Below are 12,479 nucleotides of genomic sequence, written 5' to 3'. Positions count from 1 at the left end.
CGGGACGTGGACGGAGGTCGGCAGGTCGCGCTAGCGCCGTCGGCCGTCGTGGGGAGCCGGGGAGTAGTCCTGGCTGGCGGAGTGGCGGGTGGCGGCTGCCGTGGAACCGTGGTCCGTGGAGGCAGTGGAAACGGAAGGGGAGGCCGAGGCTCCGAGGCTGGAGGCTGGAGTCCTGCCAGGCGAGGACGGCGGCGGCCAAGGGAGCTGGAAGGCCAAAACGCGAGATGGGAGTCGCTGCTGGCCTGCTGCGACGGCCTGCTCGGGGTGGGCTAATGGGCTGCAAGGCCTTTTTGTGCCATTTTTATAAAGCAATTTTCCATTGCTCATGGGCCTCGCCCCGGGCTGCAGCCCGGGCAGCCCGGGGCCCAAATCCGCCAATGACTGCACATTCAGCACTTGGGGCCTTGGGCACCCAAAACTAAACATCAAAGACACCTTATAAATGTACTAACACGAGAGTGCCACGTAGGAAACACAAAGCAAACTTACAATAAAGGGGATATTCCAAAAATCTTAGTGTTACTAATTAGAGACCCCAAAGAGTCTTTGATCCTCACCAGACACAATAGGATAAAAGATAAATCTTAGAACACACAATAATCATAAATATGTGGCCTTTGGTTTGGTACAATCTAAGGGCAAGTTTAGCGGGGCTCCGACTCCTAAAATGGCTCCGACTCTAGCCCATCTTACGGAGTAGCTTTCCTAGTGTTGGTTGGCAAAAAGGCTCAAGTGGTTGTTTTATTATAATTTGTACCTTTGTGAGGAGGAGCCAAAAAGAAGTCATGTTTTTGCAGTTCTGACTTTTTAGTAGAAAATCGACTCCGACTCCTCCAGACTTCTTCATTGAAATGGTTTCTTGGATGACCATTTGCCAAACCGAGTCCTAATTATCATCGTCATAACAAGGGTTCCTTTCGTAACAAGGAACAAGGAATTTCAAATCCAACAACGGATTGGATTTTGAAGAGTTTCAAGTGTTCTGCTGGGACATCCACAATTAGTCGATACAGTGTCCTATGTTATCCAATCACGGCTGGTCTACTGGTATCTGAATGGCAACTTCTCTTGTAACCCTCTTAATATCGCCCTTAAAAACCATAAGCACTTCTCATGGAACTTATGGGTAGGTGAACGCAATAAACGTAGCGAAATAAAATGCACATTCCAACGATCTTATATGGGTACAACATACATGCATTCACTCTCTCATTCTCGACACATCTTGCACCTTCCCTACGAGCAGACGATCTCAACAACTACGGACAAAATACAACGGAAAGATTACAATACCGGTGGACAGCAACAAAATACACTACTACTACGGTTACATCATCCAAAGGCAACTAATCTACTATGGACCACACATCTTCATTCTCGGGCTCTGCGGATTCTTCTACCGCCCTGGCTACGGATCTGCCTCTTCTCTTGGCAATGGCTGAGTGAGAGGAATCAAGGGTTCTACTTCTGACACTTCCGAAGGTGGAGGTGTTGGCGGTACTGCAACACTGGTTCTCCTTCTTTCTGGTGGATGGACAGGGATTCCCTCCACGATCAAGGGATCCTGTCGTTCAGCAGCCAGCGTCCTACGCTTGGCCCTGGTGACCAGGTAGACCTCTCCCAGCTGGTGGGCATGCCGATCTTCGACCTCCTTTAGGGCTTTCGACATAGCAGTCTCCTGACTCTCTACGGCTGTCGCACTGGCATGCACCTCGACAAAGCTGCACCTGGAGCATCCTGGAAAAGATCTCGGCTTTCTCGGCTCGATAGAGGCACTTCCTTAGCTTTGAGGCTTACCGGTCATATTGCTCATCCAGAGCAAGCAGGTACGTGGTCAAATGTACCACGGTTGGACTGTCTTCTTGCGCATCCCGCCCTTGCAAAGCCTCCATACGAGCCCTCCATGCCCATTGATTCTTTTCCAAAGGTGGAAAGAACCTCATGGGGGTACAGGCAATGGGGTCTTTATAGATCTGGCAAAGGTACCATAAGGCTTTGCGAGCCACAACCTGATAGGTGTCGACAAAGTGAAACCCGGTTGCGGTCACATTCTAGGCTTCAGCGATGTTAGGGAACTCCTCACTCTTCCCAATGTAGATGGTAACCTCACACTGCTCAGTGCCACGCTTTTCATACTCACGGCCCTCATACTCGGGACGATCTTTGACTTCGAGCTTTTGTAGGGTGGCATGCAGAATTCTAGGAAAACCATCAATGTTCAGGAAGTAACTACTAACCCAGGTTCCTGTCATTCCTAGCGATGGTTGCAAGGAAGGACTAAGCGAAAAGCGTGCTCAAACGAAAAAAGCTAGGCGAGCTAAAGTGCATCAAGTGATGGTACCAACGGCTAAGCCAGACCCTGCTTATAATGGTAGAGCGGTCAGTGGTCTTAGCACAGTCCACCAAGGTTCCTATGCGAGATTACTATGAATGAATCGACCAAAAATTTTTTCGCGCGTTCGAGGCGAGCGATGTCCGAGGCCATTACTAACTAGTACGGCTATAGGGAAAGGGTCCGACAAGAGCGTAGAAAAGAGTACGGGGAGACGTGGGTCATGATAGGCGTGAACCACAGGCGAACGCGGAGCACGAAGTCACAGTGCAGTAATAACTCTGAAACAAGGACTGGTCAGTCGTGCACCATACGACACGCGTGACACCTATGGATGGCGTATCTGCAAGTAATATGGCACTACACTGCTCAAACAAGGTATGCATGAATGCACGTCCTGCATGTCCTTCTACCGTTGCCAACATATAGGGCAACCGTTCTTATATTTTTGGCACATCATTCTCTCCCTGTAGCTAGTCGATACTATCGAACTACGTTCGGGGTTAGTGTACCTGCAGAAAACTTGATTAAGCCTACCTAAGTCAGCAGAATTTCATCTATCCTAGATACATAACCATAGTAATAAGGCTACTTATATAACTTCGCATGCAACGTCCTAACTTTTGGAAAGAATTTGTTGTCAAATTTTATTTTAGAAATAGATTCTGAAGCTTTATTTTCTCATTTATGCTCTGATACCACCTGTGGCAGAACTGCCTAATCTAATAAATCTCAGGAGTACTCGTCTTTTATTAGACACTAAGTACTCAAGGGAGAACACCAAATTACGTAGTTCCGTCGATCACACCCCAGGGGAGATCATGAAAATCCATATTTTTCCATCAGGATCACAAATGAGAGAATAAAGCTTACAACATTCTTAACCATTTCTTACATCGCTTTTCATGCAACATCAGAGTATAATATTTATTGCTTATAATAGCGGAATATGATCATGTTATCAGAGTTATGAATAATTTAATTTAACAGCGGAATATAAACATGTGATTGGAGTTACAGAGGAAATAAATATCTATTCATGACATGATGAAATGTTGATATATAAACTATGACAACAGGTTATAAAGCTTCTATTTATAAAATATTTAGTGAGAGTTATAAATAAAAACTAGGATTGCTAGTGTAACTGGAATCCCCTCTAAGCCTACCAGTAGGAATACACATACAAGGGTCAGCTCTAGCATTCGCCTAGTCACCTGCAACAGAGGAAAATAAAACCTTGAGTACTCAATTGTACTCAGTAAGACTTATCCGATAGGAGAAAAGAAAAAGATTCCAATGATATGCAAGGCTATCTGGCTCGTGGGGTTTATTGCATCTAGCAAGAAGCATTACTAAAAGTGTGTTCCTTATATTAAATTTTATTAGCAGTCAACATTAGTTCATTAACCACCATTCTATGTAAGCACATGTGCTACTTTCAAGCAGGTAGTAAGCAATCAGAATTATTTTACCATATTTCATCTTTTAGTTCTTACTATGTTGATAGACTGTAAACAAGTCGTACCGGATCGCTCCGCGATTCACGAATCAATATGCCCAAGCTGGGTACCCCGAAAACACATGCCCCGCTTGTACCCTAGGCACAAGCAGGACCAATCCACCACCCTCCTATCATGGGGTCTAGGTCCCCATCCAAACTTGGACTCTAAGCCCCCGCCCCTGAGTCCCGGACTCAGTGCGGTGCAAGGATATCCACCCAAAAACCACCCTGAAAATTGGTCCGAAAAGAGCCGGAACCCATGATAAGAGAGTAACAAGTCTTCCCTGCGTCCATACCCAAGTGTATGCTTAGGATAACAAGTCTGTGACCTGCCTAGAATCCAATGCAACGGTCGATCCTTAACCGACACAGACAGGAAAAATAGTGTAACCAGGCTATGCCCCATTGGCCGCAAGACACAACCTCTTACACCCACCAATACCCAAACCATATCCCTACCCAATCTCCATTTTTCCTTTTACTATTCTTATCATGAGTGATAATAGTATAATAACAACAACAATATATTTTCTATCTCTCGCGAGTGACAGGCAATCACTCGACTTCTATCGGAGTCCTATAGCATAGCAATCTACACGATCATGTCATACTAGTAAGACTCATAGGATAAAGATATATATGCAAGTGGGTTTCATTCGACTCCTTAAAACTTAATGCACCAATATAATTTAAAGCGCAGAAAAGTAGGGGTTATGCACCGGGGCTTGCCTGAGTAAAATATAACCAAACGTTAGCATTCTATCTTCGTGATATGATTCCGGGCACCATCTTTTCCACTACCCGAGTTGATTCTACGATCCATCATCATACCTATATGATATGCATTGATGCAAATGATGCAACAAATAATTAACAAGGCAACAACAACAACTTTTAAACAGGGTACATACTACGAACTAACAAGCTAGCTCTAATGACTAACGTACTAATCTGCATATCAACATCATCAAGAAAGGTGTCATTCCCCAACAAGTGTTTTAGTTATAAAATTTCAAGGTGTTTCTTTATTTTATTCTATTGATTTAATATATATTCGAAATAGGGCATCATTATCTACTCTAGCAAACTAATTATTCAGGAGCTACAAAATTTATAGTGAGCAGCTAATAATATTAGTAATTTACTAGTAAAATTTTTAGAGCTATCATTATCACCGATTCATCACGAAAATTCCTACAAATTTACTGTATTAACAATATTAAGCATGTTAAAATAATTAGAGCAACCCTAAAACATATACAAAACCTATGCTGAACAAAATACACTATCGATAGACCATGATTTTAGAAACTTAACAAAATTGGTTTGGTATTTTTATGATTTTTCTATGATTTACTATGAATTTCCAAGCATACAGCCGATTATTAAAATTACAAAACACCAAAAAAGAAAACAAACGATCTTTGGGCCCGAAGCGGCCCAGCTCGGCCTGGCCAGCGGCCAAGGCAGCCCAGACAGGGCGGGGCGCACGCGCATGGGCGTGAGCGTCCCAGGTGCTGACGGTGATCGGCCGGCCCAGCGGGCAGCGCGACACTAGGCCTAGGAGCGGCACAAGGCCGGCCCAGCTCGAAAGAGTTCAGGTGGGGACATACTTTCGCATAAAAGACCCTATAGTATTGCGAAACCAACCCGAGATCCAGAGCACTATTTATATGAGTCACGCAATTTGTAACAAGCACCCTGGAAATGTCCTATTTCAATTCTCACCCTTCTCTCCTATGGTGAAACAGAGGAGCAGAGGACGACGGCTCCAGCCGACCAAATCCCACCCATCCTGCGCACCCGCCGGTGGTGGGGAGACGACGCGGGGCGAGGAAGGCGAGGGCGGGGTGAGGTCGCGATCACTGCACTGGACTTCGGACGCGACGAGGAGGGACGTTGCGTAGAGCTTGAAGTTGCAGTCATGGTCGTGGTCAGGCGAGGACGGCGATGACATGGTTGGCAAAGGCGTTCCGGCTCAATGATGGGGATGGCACAGAGTGCGATGACCGCGGATGGTGAAGCAAAGGCACCGGTGCTCGCGGTCGTTGCACGTTGATTCGTGGCGGAGCGCATTCGCTTCGATGCGGTGCACGACGCAACACAGACGCGCGGGGCTTGGTGCTCGATGCTGCGAAGGCTCGGTGCGGTAGAGTCCCAGGGTAGCAACGTGGCTCGACGAGGCGTCGACGCCAGACTGAGTCACGATCGTGGTGCCACTGCGATGCCGTGGTGGTGCCGTGGCTAGGCGTGGGGAGGGACGGAGGGATAGGGACGGCGGTGGTCGAGCTCGAGGCTCGCAGCCATGGTGGAGGACAAAGCGAGTGAGTGAGCTAGGCTAGCTGGGCAACGACATTTACATGGCTCGACCATCTTTGGTCGTGTATGCTTTAAAGGCGCGTGGCGTTCGCACGATGCGGCTTAAAGAAGACGTGCCATGAAGTACCGTGACAAGACGACTCGGCTTTGGCTGCGTGCGGACAGCGGCAACGGAACAGCGGCCACGTGCAGAGCCTGCCACGCAAAATCAACGCATAAGGCGACATGGGGAGAGCAGCAGCATCACAACAAGGTCATTAGTTCGACGGGACAACGGAGGCAGTGGCTACTCGGCGGTTAGGTAGTTAGGGCAGCGAGGAGAGTGCCACGTTGGCCAGACAGTGGCGGCTTGGCCCACGCACGGCCTGGCCGGCAGCGAGCTCGGTCGGCCCTGCCGAGGCGACTGTGGCCCACCCCAGTCCACTGTGCGGCCGGCAACCAGCAAGACCAGTCACAGGCGCGACCATGGCCAGGACCGGCAGCAACGTGCACGCGCGGTGATTTTGGCTCAGGCCGACCAACAACGAACGATGACGAGCATGAAATTTAAAGCAACACGAAAACTGCTAATGATCATGATTGAGACCCAACTAATGTCACGGCGCTAAAGTTGATCTCATCAGCTATCCCACGGAGCAATCCGCACAACAAACGGGCCACACAAGAGGAAGATACAAGCGCACCAACTTGGGTTTGTCACTCGGGCACCAGTTCACGAACAGAGTTCCGGAACATGGGCTACAGTGCGTTTCGAAAGAACTTCGAGATATTTTTGGGGTAACCCCACAACGTCAAACCAACCTACGAACTACTCCAAGCCAAGGTACTCGCCATGAATCATCAAACTATACAAACACATGGATAATTTGTTTTATCATTTTATGTGAGTTTAAAAATTTTAAAACACGAGAGCTTGGTTAATTAATTTCTTTTAGGCCTTAATCAAGGTGCTAAGCGAGCTTATAACACCAGAGGTGTTACAGTGATGCGCCTCCTCCTCTTTCTTCTTTCCTGGGCAACGATTGGCATAATGGACATACTTCTTGCATTTAAAACGCTGAATGTGGCTTTTATCTTTCTTGCCACCTCCAGCGTTCTCCTTGCCTTGCCCATCACCGCGTCCGCCTTGGCCTCTTCCCCGGCTACGATCTCTACCACGCCCAGCCTCAGATGACTTGCTCCTCCTCGACGAGTCACCTCCGGCCTTCTTCTGCTTTGCCTCCCACTGTGACTAAGTGAGGAGTAACTGCCCACCTTCAGTCTTTGAGTTCCTGGCTCCCCGCCGAGTTCTCTCTTCATACGCCTTCAAATGCCCAACCGCCTCTTCAAACGTCAAGGTCTTGAGATCATAGAACTGCTCAATCCCAGCAACAACATTGATGAACCTCTCCGGAACGGTGTCGAACAATTTCTTCACCATGGCCGCGTCATCCAACGTGCCGCCCAAGTTGTTGTATCTCACTGACATCCCCGTCAGCTTGCCAACATACTGATCAAGCATCTCTTCCTCCATCTTCATGGCGTTGAATTCGCTCTTGAGCATCTACAACCGTGCCTCCTTGACATGCTCGGCACCAACAAATCTCGACTTCAGGCAGTCCCAAACTTCCTTGCATGTCTTCTTCTTCGCCACCTACATCAGCAGATCATCCGGCAGGCACTGCAACAGGTGCGCCCGCGCCTTCTTGTCCTTGCCGGACTGAGCTGTCGTCTGCGTCTCCGACGTCCCATCCGGTGGTTCCACCACCTCCCAGACGCCTTGATCTTCCATGATTACTTGTACTCGGATGCTCCAACTTGTGTAGTTGGTGGCTGTCAGTTGCGGATAGGCGTACTGCCCGTGACCGCCAACACCGCCGCCGCCTGCACCTCCGCTTCCCGCACTCAATGCTTTGGCTTGTGATTCGGCTCTGGTACCGGATGTTAGTCACATATCGATCACAATCACCAAATATCACAATGGCTAGATGAAGAACACACACAAGAACACAGGATATGTGACCCTGAACCCAGAACGCGCAGGACAGAGCTATTTTTACTTAGATATGGGAACACAGAGTAGTTGAGGTTACAATGACACAACGTACATCCCAGAGGTAATACACAAGCTTAACTAGCTAACACATGCCCTCAGACTCGACGCCTAAAACAAGATATAGCCGTCGCTGCTGTCTGCGCACGACGTCGCCCACGTTCCCTGAGCGCGGTCACCAACTACTGGTCGCCTCTAACTGCACTCCTTTTGAATCAGCGTTTCTCGCTTCTTCTCCGGCTTCAGTTGATCAGCTTGTTCGCTGGTTGGTTTCTGGACTGATAAGCCCGGCTGGTGCTGGTTTGTTGTGAGAGGAAAACACTGTTGGCTGGCTGATAAGCCCTACCTAAAACCAACAAGCGAATAGGCTGGATAGCTCCAACCACCAGTGATTACGCCAACATATAGCTGGATATTTTTCTGACTGCACACATGGTCAAAAAGAGGAAGATGCATACCTGTACATCCTGTATTGTTTTTCTAAACACTACAGGAGCAATATTTGCCAGCCTAAGGGCTTCGTGTATAACCTAATATATGTGATGTAGAAAGAGATCAATGCACAGGAAAAATTCACTGTGTAGAACCAAGAACCAGTTCAAATTTCTAATTTACGGAGAACATCGATCTCTGACAGTTATGACCATACATGAGATGTGAATTTCATAGATTTGTACTCCTCCCAGGTGATTTCATCAGAGTCTGGATCTGCCCTTCTTTTCTGGACATTCTCATGCTCTTCCTGAAAACACCGCATAAAAAAAATCAATGCAACGGCAACGGTTTCAATTTGTGGTCTGGAGTCTGGACCAAACAATTTGCTTACCGTTAGTTCTGCAATGCTTTGGGGTTATCTGTCAGAAACTTGAGAATCGCGGTCAGTCCAATCGACGTGGTCTCGTGGCTAGAGCATCAGAAACAGCAAGTCCAGCGCGATGTTCTCGTTCAGTTCAGAGTCTGGCTTGTCCAGCTCGTGGATCACAAGATCGAAGAAATCTACCGCCTCGCGCTCCGGCTCGTTCCTGCGTGCACCGAGCTGCTCCTTCAGCATCTTCATGACCCTCTTGCGTCCCTGAAGAGATGAATCAAACAATTTGAAAATTGTCACTGATCAAAGGCCAGGCAGATGGTCATCTACCAAACAAATAATAGATAGATGATTATTAGTTTGCCTGCATGCATCTGTAGAAGGCTGTGCCGGGAACGCAGAGCGGGAACGCCAGCAGCCCCCTGGTGCACGCGTCGAAGCACTTCCACAGGCTCCCTTCCGAGGCCGCGTCGTCGTGGCTGATCAGCTTCTTCGCCGTCACGCCAAATATCATCTGCGGATGCCGGATAGGTAGTACGTGGTAAGCATGAAGAAACTGTCAGAAGTGTCATCGTCGACAGAAATACATGCATACCCTGGAGGTGGCCGCTCTGACCTCGACGTCGGGCAGCCGGAGCCAGGACCGCAGCTCGGCGCGCGCTCTCCGCTGCACGTCACGTAGCAGGACCAGACGGAGGCTCTCGGGGCCGAAAAGGCGGAGCACGAGCGCCCTGATGTGGCGGTGGAGAGGACCCAGAGCGGTGATGATGCTGTCGGCGCCCAGGACGCGCATGAAGGACGGCGGGTACCATATCTGGAAGGCGCGCTCCTCTTCCTGCAGCACGCGCGTGCTCAACTCCAGGTCGAGCGACACGATCAGGTCCTCACCGACAAGGCTCGTCCGAAAGATCGGCCCGTATCTGCAGGATCCACGTGCAAGAGACAGAAATTAGGAGTGTACTAGTAGTGCTTGGTAGCCAAGAGTTCCATAACGAAATTTTTGTATTTCAGATGTGAAATTCTTTACTTTGAAAGTGGCTAGATTACATTATTACCTCTCCAACCGTCGCTTGAAGAAGGGCAACATCGAGGGTCGGGGACGCGGTGAAGAACTCGAGCGTCTCTCCGACGAGCGGCAAGCCCCTCGAACCCGGCAGTAGCCTTGGATCGCAGAGCTCGCCGATCCCGAATCTCAAGAACAAGCGGAGCAGCAAGGTTGCTAGCGCTAACGTCACGAACAACACAGCAGCTAATAAGTAATCCATGCCCATTTCCTATCTAGCGAATTGGTAATCTGTATGCACTCAGTACTTGGAGTCTTTCCTTCGCACACCTTCGGGCAACTCCAACCAGCCCCCTATCTCAACTCCTATCTTATTTTTGAGGGTTTAAACACAAAATTTCGTCTCCAACTAATCCCTCATCCAAACCCCGATGGATGAGGGTCTCCTATTTCTCCCTCCTTATCTCCTAGATGTGAGGGACTCTCAACCGATACCTCGTCCTCCTGGGAGACCAACAGCCTGGTTCCTGCGTCGCCGCTAAGTTTTCCGTTCAGGTGCGCGCGGCCGCTTCCTTCTTCTACCTGTGGCCTTCATCCCTGCCCACGCTCGCTCAAGGGCAACGGGTGACCTGTATTCATTGAGAGAGTGAGGGAGAAGAACCTGTGCGTTGTGGATCTGGCCGCGCCGGCCACGCTCCGATCTCCTGCACGCGCGCTCGTTCCGCGGAGGTCAGCGCGCCCGAGTGCAGCCCCATCTTGCCGCTGCCACACCTGTACGCGCGGCCGCCGCTGCTCCAAACCAGCCCTGCAAGCTTTGACATTATTTAATCAAGCTTTGTCGCTGCTCCCAAGCGGCCCACGTTGTCCCACACGTAGTAGCATGGAGTGTTGTGAGGGAGCTGTGAGAGTGGCGTGAGGAGAGAAAAAAATAATAGTTGCCAATTATTTGAAAAATAATAATTCATCCAATATTTAGCCATAAAAAATGTTGTTAACAAGTATCTATTTCAATAATACTAACACAGTTTAGATATAAAATACTAGACTTGATAGTTAGAAGTTATGTATAAAATATAGGTGAGAGAAATTAGGGAGGCTGAAATGAGAGTTCGATTGGAGTGCAGAGAGAAATGAGGGCTGAAATCTGGATGAGGGATCCTCATTTGTGAGAGTAGAGGGGCCAAATTTTAAGGGATTGATTGGAGTTGCCCTTAGTTATTTGCTAGTTGTAGCTTGCAGGGGCGGTAGCATATACTGTACAAGTTACTCCATAGTCGGTAGTCCCTTGCCCAGTGCCCCAGTTGCCGCGTCATTTCAAAAATATAAGACGTATTTCGTTTTGTAAAAACAAGCTTAATTTGACGAACTATTTCTATGTTAATATATATGATATTTTTACACATAATTTAGGTTGCTAGCTAGACTCATATTGAAAAATATTTACTTATGATTATGATTTTGTGTCTCATGTATTTATACTACTATATATATCCTCGATCAGCATAATGTGTACACTGTCATCTAACATTGTAATGCGTATTTTGTTTCGTTGGAACAAGACTTTTACTCTAGTCTTTTACCGGCACATTTGGTAGACTATAAGCCCTATATTTTGAAATTGACAATCATTATATCTCACTATTGGCATGTATATAGCCTACCCTACAAACGGTAGTATTGTTTCTTTCTTGAACAAGTATAGGAAAACACATAAAACGACGCCAAATGGAGAATACTTCCATGATAAAAAAAAAGTATAGGAAAACACAAGCATATATGCCAAGTTTAGAATTTAAGCTTAGATTTACTGCTTCCATCACCTGAATCAACTACTTACACTCGCATATGTATAAGATAAGGTAGATATATCGAAGGAACTGATAATACTGGCTGCTGACAATAAGCTAAGGGTCATCCATATTTGGTTGCTTTGGCAATTTCTACTACACAACACACTAGGCATGTCACTGGTTCTTAGGCACATGTTTGGTTCATGAGACAAGTGTGACCAGTGGTGGAGGGAAGGGGCCTGGTTTCCAACGTCCTAAATCCCCCCATAATAGTACACCCCTAACTAGCAACTTAACGAATTAGTGATTTATTTGTTTGTTCTCTTCATATTAATTTTCATGGTATCTACATGATATAGAATTAGTCTTCTTATTAGCCCCCCCCCCCCCCCCCCCCCCCCAACATACTAGTTGGTTCTCACAAGTCACAATACACCCCAAATTAATTAGTTAATCAATATAATTAACAAATAGTTTCCGCACAATTGGGTCATTTTTCCAAGTGCACAAAGATTGCAAGTTGAGAGCATCTCCAATAGTTTCCAAAACCCACTTCCAATCCTGATTTTTTGGCAAGATTGAAAAGAAAACTACTCTCCAACAACTCTTAATCTATCCGCACTTGGGAAAATCGATCCAATTGCGTGTGTATTGATTGGTCAATCTAGAGGTGAAAGGATGTGGGGAAGAA

The 12,479-nt window shown here is 47.5% G+C and overlaps 1 pseudogene; it reads right to left on the bottom strand.

Moving 5' to 3' along the window:
• Window positions 1-7,698: 7,698 nt before the first annotated feature.
• Window positions 7,699-10,260, bottom strand: LOC136511000 (cytochrome P450 87A3-like; annotated as a pseudogene).
• Window positions 10,261-12,479: the final 2,219 nt, after the last annotated feature.

This window comes from Miscanthus floridulus, chromosome 1, assembly GCF_019320115.1.
Source record: "Miscanthus floridulus cultivar M001 chromosome 1, ASM1932011v1, whole genome shotgun sequence".
Taxonomy (NCBI): Eukaryota; Viridiplantae; Streptophyta; class Magnoliopsida; order Poales; family Poaceae; genus Miscanthus; species Miscanthus floridulus.
Note: the sequence above shows the minus strand (reverse complement) of the source record. Positions and strands in the feature narration are given on the sequence as shown.